This window comes from Asterias amurensis, chromosome 2 (assembly GCF_032118995.1).
Source record: "Asterias amurensis chromosome 2, ASM3211899v1".
Lineage (NCBI taxonomy): Eukaryota > Metazoa > Echinodermata > Asteroidea > Forcipulatida > Asteriidae > Asterias > Asterias amurensis.
Window position 1 is genome coordinate 5,909,890 of NC_092649.1, and position 10,633 is coordinate 5,920,522.

General features: G+C 40.5%; 1 pseudogene; it reads right to left on the reverse strand.

Moving 5' to 3' along the window:
- Positions 1-59: 59 nt before the first annotated feature.
- Positions 60-7,998, reverse strand: LOC139950249 (uncharacterized; annotated as a pseudogene).
- Positions 7,999-10,633: the final 2,635 nt, after the last annotated feature.

The window sequence follows — 10,633 nt, forward strand, 5'->3', positions numbered from 1 at the left end:
TTCGATCGTGTGCACGGCATAGCTCTGTGTGCAACGGAGAGCAAAACAACCATTTGACAAGACTGAATTGAATAAAACTTTCATACAAAGAAGGAAATTTTATACTTCAAATACTGCCGAGTGCCCCAAGTTCCAAACTTATTTTGTTTTGCTGTAGTGAAGCACCAAAGGAAAAAAGAGTGATGCTTTTGTGCGTTATTTATGAAGGCGGGCGTCATTGACAAACAAAAGAGATTGCCATTATATATTAAACTCCGTTCATGGAAATAACATATCCGACTTGTGAAGGCTTGGCTCACTATAAATTAGACCCATTTCTCTTAGGATAAAAGACCCGAATCGAACCGAACATGTTGTTTCATCGGCTACACATCTGGTTACACCACGGACATCTGGTTGGACCTTGTGATAACTCGCTTTGTCAGAGAAACATAACATCCGTGTTTGAGCCAGCCATCATACCCACTTATAATATTGATATTAGAAAACCAATTAAAAGGGAACGAAAATCATCTTCAGGAAAATCAACAACATTGACACCAAACGTTTTGGGCTTGACATTCTGAAATTTGTTTGGCTGTAATTAATGGGGGCGTCTCTGCACCCGGCCGCATGCCTCCCGGCCGGCCGCATGTTCTCGTCTATGCCTACAGCTTTCTGATCGAAAAACCAACTCGCCCGATCAAAGGCAACATGTCCCTTAAAGACACTTTCTGAACAGAACAAAAAATTAAAAGTTCACACAGAATTACAAATAACTTACAGGGTTTACAGAAGGTAATGGTGAAAGACTTCTCTTGAAATATTATTCCATGAAATGGTTTACTTTTTGAGAAAACATTAAAATAATTATCAATTCTCGATAGCGAGAATTACGGATTTACTGTAAACACATGTCATGACACGGCGAAACGTGCGGAAACAAGGGTGGGTTTCCCCGTTATTTTCTCCCGAATACGATGACCGATTGAGCCTAAATTTTCACAGGTTTGTTGTTTTATATATAAGTTGTGATACACGAAGTGTGGGCCTTTGGACAATACTGTTTACCGAAAGTGTCCAATGGCTTTAATGTAGTACACTACACGTCGGGAAACCAGCGTGAACTTGAATCCTTGCCAATAAACTGAATTATGTTTTGTTGAAATTTACAGGGAAAACCTATTGGTAGCCCTTTTTCTAATCATCGAAACCTTCAACTTTTGTTGTTGTTGTTGTTGTTGATGTTGTTGTTGTTGATGTCGTGGGGGGTGCAGCCCTTCCAATGTAAAGTTCCTTTTATGCACAGTATCCATGGCTGCTACAGTACTTCACCGAGGCAATGAAGGCGATTGTCTACTGGTGCCCTTGAAATGCCCCAGTATAAATTAACAATTTACAATTTTCTCATAGGGTGCCTTTACCTACGGAGAAAATGCCTTGGTGCCATGCCCTTTCAAAAAAAAAGCATACAGCATGAGTATTTCAAACAGAAAATTATTTCTCTGGAGAATTTGTAAAGTGATTTTTTTTAGGACAGGTAATCCTACTCCTGCACTTTTGATTCAACGACTGATTTGGTTGATTATGATCCCAAGTGATTTGAAATGAATTTGTCCAAAGCTGCAGTCAGTTTTTTCTTCTTCTGCAATTCAGAGATGTCTTTTGTATGCTTTCGTTTGATAACAACCACATGGTTGAAGGGGGCCTGTGAAGGATGGGATTTTAGTGAACAGTGACAAGGGGAGGTTCCTCTTTCAGAGTTGCGTTTCGTTTGTTGCGAAGGGGTCATCCTGTCTAGTGCCTCTTCTTTATCATTTAATGTACTGACTGGGTTCAGTTTTGGTTTGCCACTGTGTTGCTTGTATGAAATTGGCATAATGTTCTGACTTGATTTTGATTTATTGAAAGACATTTTTGTGGATTCACTGTCATGATTAGGTTTACGGACTGTAGAAATCAGATTTTGTTCCATAGTTCTCGATTTTCCTTCGCCGTGTAGTGAGGTGACGTTTGCATTACATGAAGTTTGTTTAGAATCAACCAAGACTCTGTCTAATTTGTCCGTTGGTTGGGTTTGCGGGTTCACTCTCTGGAAAAATTCAGTTATTACTGAGGATGACGACAACTTTGGCGGCTGAAGTTTCACACCGGAGGATTGTTTTATTGTAGTTGTAGGGGTGGCCACAAATGAAGGTGGAAGAGTTCTCGACCTCTTACTAGACATGGTCTGGATTAATACATCATCCCGACCCAGCCCGGATGAGTTTTCTTCTTCCATCGATGTCCGTTTCCTCTTTTTGTTAACAAGATCTTTCTTCCCTGATGACAGGTTGGTTTTCATCTTGTCCAAGTTGGGGCAGAGACTAGTGGTAGGCTCTCTGCTGGATTGACTTAGCATTTTACTTGTTTTTGATTCTACCAGCCTGTCTTCCCTAACATTCGTTAGCAAATAGTTACCAGCAATCCCTACAGCAGTGTATCTCTCCTCCTCCAAAGAGTTCTTCAACCCTTCGTCCTTTTGCTCGCTGACACTTTCAGTTGTTCTGAAGTCTTTAGAGGAAGACATTTTAAGGATGCTGTGATTTTCATTTTCATCGACTTGCTGTTCTTGCTTTTCAACTTGACATTGAGTCTTGTTTGGAGAGATTGGTGATCTGGTCGCCTCCTCCTTCGGTTCTCCGTCTGTCTCTTCATCTACATCACGATTATTCTCAAACACAACTCCCTTAGCATGATTGCATCTTGGATTGCTACTCTTAACTCTCTTCAAGTTGATGAACTTCTTACAAAATCCAACAACCGAAGTTGGATTAGACAAATCAGTAGATATGTAATGTTGAACTGTCGGGGGAATATCAAACTGCTTAATTGGGGACCGGTCTAGAAATTGGCCAAAGTTGTGCATGTCTGCGACTGGGCAAGTTGAGTTCAATAAATTTGAATCTCTGACAATGGGGTAGATGGCACGTGGACACACCCTTGAGACAAACTCCTGCAGTTCGGGGTATGACGAGTGATCAGAGTATGGAACTATAAAAACATCATGTTGGTTAGCGTAGGGCTTGCCATCGAGTATTGAGAAGAGTCCAGAAGGGATGATCGCAATAGTCGGGGCTTCTAAATTCCATTTAGTCATGTTTTTCCTGCTGATTGCTTGTCTGCGGACAAGTCGCACCCGCCCCTCGTTTTCATTGGTTGTGAATACATCCCGTAACTCTAACAGTTGCAGCATGTTCATCCGAGATTGGCCGACCACTACGCGTGTTTGAAGAGCTAGAGCTATGTCCACAAGAAGATCCTCCTTTCCTAAGGTGTAGACGGCGAGAACGATTTCATGCTCGGGATGGTCACCAAGGATCTCCATTATTTGCTTCTTACAGCAGGCTCGACTGGGGAATTTACACCTCGGGTTGTTGAAAGTATTGTCAAGATATAATCGATCCACAGGCCGCTCCGACCCAAGGAATGATGCAGGAAAAGTCGCTGGATCATAGCGGAAGTCACCGGTGTATAAGACACGGCCAAAGTAACCCTCAAATAGAAACATGACAGAGCCTGGGCAGTGGTTTGCATCAAAGAGCGTCACAGTCATGGTTTCCTTCCAGCTGTGGTCCAGTTTAATGACGTTGCTAGTGTTAAGCTCCAACGGTCGGATGAGGTCAACTTGTATCTGGAACTTCTCGACTAACAGCTTGGCTGTGATGGGAGAGCAGTAAATTGGCCATCTCCACGAAGCCGAGAGACCCTGGGTGTGGTCAGAGTGCATATGAGACAAGAAGTACAGCCTAGAGGATGGATTGATTTGCCTCCTCCACAAATCCACCACGATGGGTGTGTCTGGAATGATACGCCCATTCATCTTTTCACCTATCTGCAGAAAATATAAAATGTAATAAAAGTTTTAATTCACTTGCTGTTGATTCTCAGAAACATTGACCTCTACATGTACTGATGAGATCATTCAACCAAATTAAAAAACTTTAACTATTAAATGGTTTTGCTAAACTGCTCTTCCGATCAATGGCTGGATCGTAGTCATAAAATGATTTAAAAGTTGAACAGTAAAAAGGTACAATAGCTGCAAACAAACAAAGCAATTTTCTCTTGGTAAGTTTTATGATGTAGGCCTACTCAAATTTCAGCATACACATTGTACGTGTAATACTAGTTCAGATCTACGTACATGCACATATGTATAGCACAAATAAATCACCATCGGTCAAATACAGCACTTGATGTTCACGCATTGAACCACTTAAAGGAAACCGTTGCCTGGGATCAGACGAGTTGGTCTACATGTACATTTGTATAAAAAGAGTTTATAACCATTTGTTATAAAATGCATGATTGGAAAGATGTTTTAAAAGTAGAATACAATGATCCACACAAATTTGCCTCAAAATTGCGTGGTTTTCCTTTTACTTTGGAAACTAACAGGTTCGGCCATTTATGGGAGTAAAAAATTTGACTCCCGTAAATGGCTGACCATTTTAGTCGACAATGTGTGGATTATTGTATTCTACTTTTACAACATCTTTCTATCCATGCATTAAACACGGTTACAAACGCTTTTCAAAGACCAACTCGAGCGATACAAGGCAACGTGTTAGTTCCTTTAAAGGGAAGGTACACGTTTAGTAATTGTCAAAGATCAATTTTTCACTTGGTGTATCCCAACATAAGCATAAAATAACAAGCCTGTGAAATTTTGAGCTAAATTGGTCATCGAAGTTGCGAGAAAATGATGAGAGAAAAAACAACCCTGTTGGACGAATTTGTGTGCTTTCAGATAGGGATAAAAGACTACTGGCTAGAAGTCAAAAATTATTGTTTTAGTGAGAAGTTATCTCTTTCTTAAAATCTATGCTACTTCAGAGGGAGCTGTTTCTCACAATGTGTGTTATACTATCAACAGCTCTCCAATGCTCGTTACCAAGTCAGTTTTTAAGTTAATATTTGTTTTGAGTAATTACCAAACGTGTACCTTCCCTTTAACTTACCGGCCGCAGCTGCTTCAGTTTGAAATTGTTTTTGTCTTTATTAATTAATTTTAGACTTTTTTTAATGTACAGGGCGAATGAAACACAATGGCTCCACAAGCCAACAATCCATTCCTATCTGAAGGATAAAGCAATTAAATAAACTAAGGAGTAAGGGGACTCAGACCCATACTCCAACTGTAACTAACATGACTTATAACACCCCTTATATTAATAAAACATTCTGCCTTTTCATTGGTTTAGAGCACGTCACATGATATGTCTTAGTTTTACTAGAAACATCGGCCGTGTGGTAGTGCATCGTTTGCCGTGTGATAGTCCGACGACTACGAGGATGATAAATAGTCTGTTGGGGTGTTATAAAACAATTATTGACTGCTCCCTTGGTGATCCCCGGACCGTTCCATTTTCCCTTGGCTGCACCTCGTGAAAATAGAACACTCTGGGGACCACCTCGGGAGTCGTAGTTTTAACCATAGCACTCGAAGCAGTCAATATTTGTATCTACATGTATGTTATTAAGAGTAAGACTAGTATCCTCCTCTTACCAGTATTCACGGTATTATGCCTTTTTTATTTCAATTGGGAAAAAAATAATGATGCCATATATCAACCGATGCCCTAATTATCTTCATTTGTTAATATGAAGTATGCAAACATGTATTAAAACTTGATGGACATTGAAATGTTCACACCACACACCGATCTTCGATGACTTCAACTGGCCCCATTTGTTTTGAGTTTTTCCTGTTTTCACGGCAAACGAGAAAGTATGGTTCCCGGTGAAGTCATACTTGGAAGAAACATCTGCAGTGACTACAAGTGTTCTTTGAGACTCTGTGTATGACTCTATAGCCAGCAGTTGTCTTAATTTTTTTTTTTTTTTTTAATTTTAAAAGTTACCATGGTAACTTGCAAAAAAAACAACAACAAAAACAAATAATAAACAGTGTGAATAATTACTGGCTTTCAAATTTGTATTTATTTTTTTGTTTTTTTTCTTTCTTAATGTTTATAATAAAGCGTATAAATAAACAGTGGTAATTGAATCAACAAGCTGATGTTTAAATTTTAATATTAATAATAATATTGATATGAGGTTTAAAAATAAAAATCTCAAAAAATATAAGAAAATGATATAAGGCACATGGCTTCTTTAAGCCTCTGTATTTTTTTCCAGAATGCCCAGCAAAATATTCAGCCACATGATTTGATCATCATGAATTGTGAATTGAAACGTGTTTGATGAAACTTTTTCGGGGGGCAAATATTTTTATACATGTATGGCCTCAACATTATGACATATTTTTGTACCTTGTAGAAATGCCTACGGAAAAGTTTCTGTATGGCGCCACCACTTTTTCATTTGATATGAAATAATATAGTATCTAATTTACCTCATTGAGATATCCTTTTTTGTAAAAATGAGTGAAAAAGTGGTGGCGCCATACGGAAAGTTATCCATGCCTTAGCCTTGCTCAAAGCAGTCGAATTATTCACTCCGAAAAAAGACCGCCGTTGTATAAAACCCACCCGTATTCACTCTGCGTATACATCGCACGACACGGTGCCCCCGTACACTATCCGCATGCAGAGGCCGTCAGGCCGACAGTCTTGTAGGGTCTGTGTTGAAGCCACTAACCTCATTACTATAATAAGCGAAGAGTTCCCACGGTCAGCTCATTACCATAATGCCCGCGAAAGACGAGACATGTTTACATCACACACCACCACTACGGACGTATGATAGGGTCCAAAGGTCGTGATAAGGGAAGTGCGTGATTAGACGTCAAAATGAATAATTCATTTGCCTCACATCCTGTGTTGTCTGATAGGTCTGACGAAAGATATACATATTCATGGGCTGCATACTAGCATATCCGAGAGCCCCCCCATTTTCGTCCACTTGTGGAAATTTTTCAATACAACACATTAAACCCGGAAGTTACAGACCCGACAAGGCTGTCGGCCTGACGGCCTCCGCATGCGGTTAGTGGTACGAGTGCGATGACTTGTGTGAACAGTATTCGTACGATCTGACAGTGTGTATACGGGTGGGTGTGATCGCACGCACCACGAACAGGGTATACGGGTGGGTTTACAGCGGCGTCTTTTCGGAGCGAATAATGCGACTGCCTTGAGCAAGGCTATCCATGCCTAAATAAAATACCAAACTTTTTGCATTTACAAGTGCAAATAACCAGTGGAGCCTTACGTGTTTCTAAGTTTTGGTCAAGGGAGAGGAGACTCTTTGCTTGGCAAATAAAACCACACAATTTTTATCTAGGGACTGTTTACATCGCGCACAGAGAGGTAAAAGATTTGCCACGATTTTAGGGACACCTCAAAAACAGGACCTCCTACAATACATAAATAATACATGTCAGTCTAGTCCCTCAATCAGATGTCTCCAACTCTGCTACAAAGAATGCCCGTCATCTCGCTCCCAGAAAAATTGCCCATTCCAAAGTCGCCCCTAGCAAAGTCACCCAACTCACAAACATAGTCACAAAGTATGAGGTTCGTTCCGCTATTGTCTCCACGAACCAGTCATAGTTAGAGGGTGTATCTCACAACACACGCGAATGTATCATAATACAGGTGTTTTTTTTAAATCAAATCTTGCCAAAATTGGGCTCTATGTGTTCCTTGAACTCTCATTGACCTAGAAGTTGGTCCAGAAAACGGCCTGAGATCCTGAACCTTTCACTTCAGTTTCAAATGTCATCATCAATAAATAAACTACATTGAATTTTGAACATTATTTTGTTTTTACTTTACTTTACTTTTAAAAAATTACAACTACAAGAAGATGTCGATGGGGGACGATGGATTTGTTTCAGTTTCACCAGCGCTGTGTCGTTACTTACCCACTGTATGGCTCCCTTTACAGAATGATGGGCTACCTCGTCGACTCCCTGAGACTCTGAGAGAAAAACACAGTCTTCATAACTTGCAAACAAGGGTAAATTTGATAAGACTTATTTTATGTTGTCAACGTCTTTGAATACCAGCTCAGAATTACTACACACACACATTTTAAAACTCTTGGTGGCAGTATTCAACTAGTCACCATTATTTCAACAGAGGGCGCTGTAACCATTTGCATTGGGTACTGCTTAAAAAAAAATCAAACGCAATAGCAACATTATTAAATTTTTAAAAACAAGCTCTTGATTTTTTATGCTTTCACTTAATGTAAAATTATATCTTTGTATAATGGTAGGGGGTTCATTTTTTTTTTTTTTTTTTTTTTTTTTGGGGGGGGGTGTTTCCAATGGAGCAATGAAGGCGAATTCTGTGTTCAAACTTGACCCTAAAGAGAAATCTTTTTTAGAAGAATGATACAAATTAATAATAATATTGAAGATCTGTAAAAAGGTTGTCCTTTTTCTTCTTCTTCTTCTTCCTATACGAGAACAAGCCTCACATGTGAGTATTATTGTACTATGAAGTGCAAAAGTAAGCAGGCAGCGGGAGCATGTCGGTAAAGAGCTTACAGAAATACGTGAAATAAGGTGTATTTATACAGATGCAGGTAGGCTGCTAGTGCAAGTAAAAGAAAAACTGGTGGCTTAACGGAGCCGTCGGCTGGACAGCCGGCTCCGGAACTGGTCCAGTGATGGAGCTGTCACAACAGTGTCTGGTAGGTGGTTCCACAGACAGATGGCGCTTGGTATGAATGAGTGTTGGTACACAAGTATCCTGTAGTATGGTGTTGGAGGAAGCCTGATCTTGATGGAATGAAGTAAGGTGGTCCACATGGTATGGCCACAAGCCCATGGATGCACAATCCTATACACCATAATTGCTTTGTTTTGAGCCCGTCTCTCACGAAGAGTTTGCCATTAATTTATTGAGGTCTACTAGCATCTTGGTGACGCTGTGTCATTGATTGAAGTCAGCCTTGACAAAACGAGCAGCATGCTTTGTACCATGTCCACTTGGTCAGATAAGTCGGTTTGGTGGGGGTCCCAGACTGTAGAGGCATACTCGAGCATTGGACGGACATAGGTCTTGTAAGCCTGCTCTTTAACTGTGGCTGGGCATCTTGTGAGGTTCCTTTGGAGAACGCCTCTGGTGCTGTTAGCCTTCTTATAGATGTTATTAATGTGTGGCTTCCAGCTCAGTTTGCTCTGGATGGTGACGCCTAGATATGTTGCTTCATCTACAGTCTTGTGCTTGCGTGTTCGGGAAAAAATACCCAAAGTCAGTTGTGGATCAAACCACCACCCAAAATCAAAGCTTGCTATAATATGAATGTGAACACAAAGTTGCTTGGTATAGGCCTACAGCCGCAAGTGAAAAAAAAATCAACCTTTTGAAAACTGCAGTCCGCTATCTTCCTAGAGGTCCTAAAAACATGTTGTGCTTAAAACAACTGGAGGGGCTCATACAATGGCAAAGAAAATCGGCGCTAACATGTATACGTCGAGTCTAGAGTCGAGACGTTGCAAATTATTTTTGCTAATTCTACACTCTGCCCCTGTGAGCATTGTGAAAAGCCTGATGAAAATGTACCATGACCCGAAACCAACATTACAAATTATTATCACAGCACGTGTCTGGGAAATATAATTACTCAGTGATTGAAATATAATTACTCAGTCATGATTTTGAGCAGACTTTGTGTCCTGGGCATTCAAAACAACACAACCCAAGGCGAGGCCGGCAGGGCAAGAGGGAGCCGTTTTTCACAAAGTTGTGCACTTGTATCAACAGCTCTCCAATGCTTGCTACCAAAAGTTTTTATATAGGATTTGAGGCAGTGCATGGTGGGGTATCAATATATATTTGGTTTGCGGTAACACCATGTGTGTATCTACTTGCCAGGTAGAGTTGTTCTTAGGGAACTGTCTTGCTTTATTCTACTGCCGCGGAGTAGATAATCGGAGGTTCGGGAGACTTCTCAGTTCTGAACAGAACTGTCCTGCTTTATAACTATTACCAGGGCGGATGGTATAGAAATTAGACTGGACTACTACTTAAGCTTATAGGATCGTAATAACTGTACTGCCGCGGAGTCAGTTCGGAATTGGTCTCAACGTTTCGACTAGCTTGCTCTATAGTCATCGTCAGGATATAAATGTTGTGTGAGCACAATGTCACTCTAGGCAGCACATCAATAACATAATATTCCTTACTATGTCTGATTTCCTTGGAGGTTAAAGGCGGAGAAAACAAAATCATGCTTTCAGGCTATTTTCATCATAAAGTAAAACTACCTCCTCCTCATCACAAACATTTAGAAAAAAAAATCAACCCGGTCTTCACCAAAATACAAATTATAATAACATGATACTGAAGCACTTGAAGAACTGTCGGTTCAAGAACTGTTTGGAAGCATCTCTGAGTGGTATGGCATCTCAGCGTTTTTTGTGTTTTTTTTATTTTTTATTTTAAAGGTATAGGATAGTGACAGTTTGTTTAGCTGCAGGGGATGTGTGATTGGTTCGAGTGCTCAAGGAATGATCCCAGCTTCAGGTGCCAGAGGGGAGGTTACGTCCCCCGTCTCAGGCCGTCTTGTGCGGTGTGGGGAAGGACACAGCTATCTCAGCATTGCTGTTCCTCATCGCCAGGGGGTTTGTAACGCCCTCGTTCTCTCTCGGTGTGTTGAAGTCAGATCATCCACCCCTTGGGGAAACATCTAA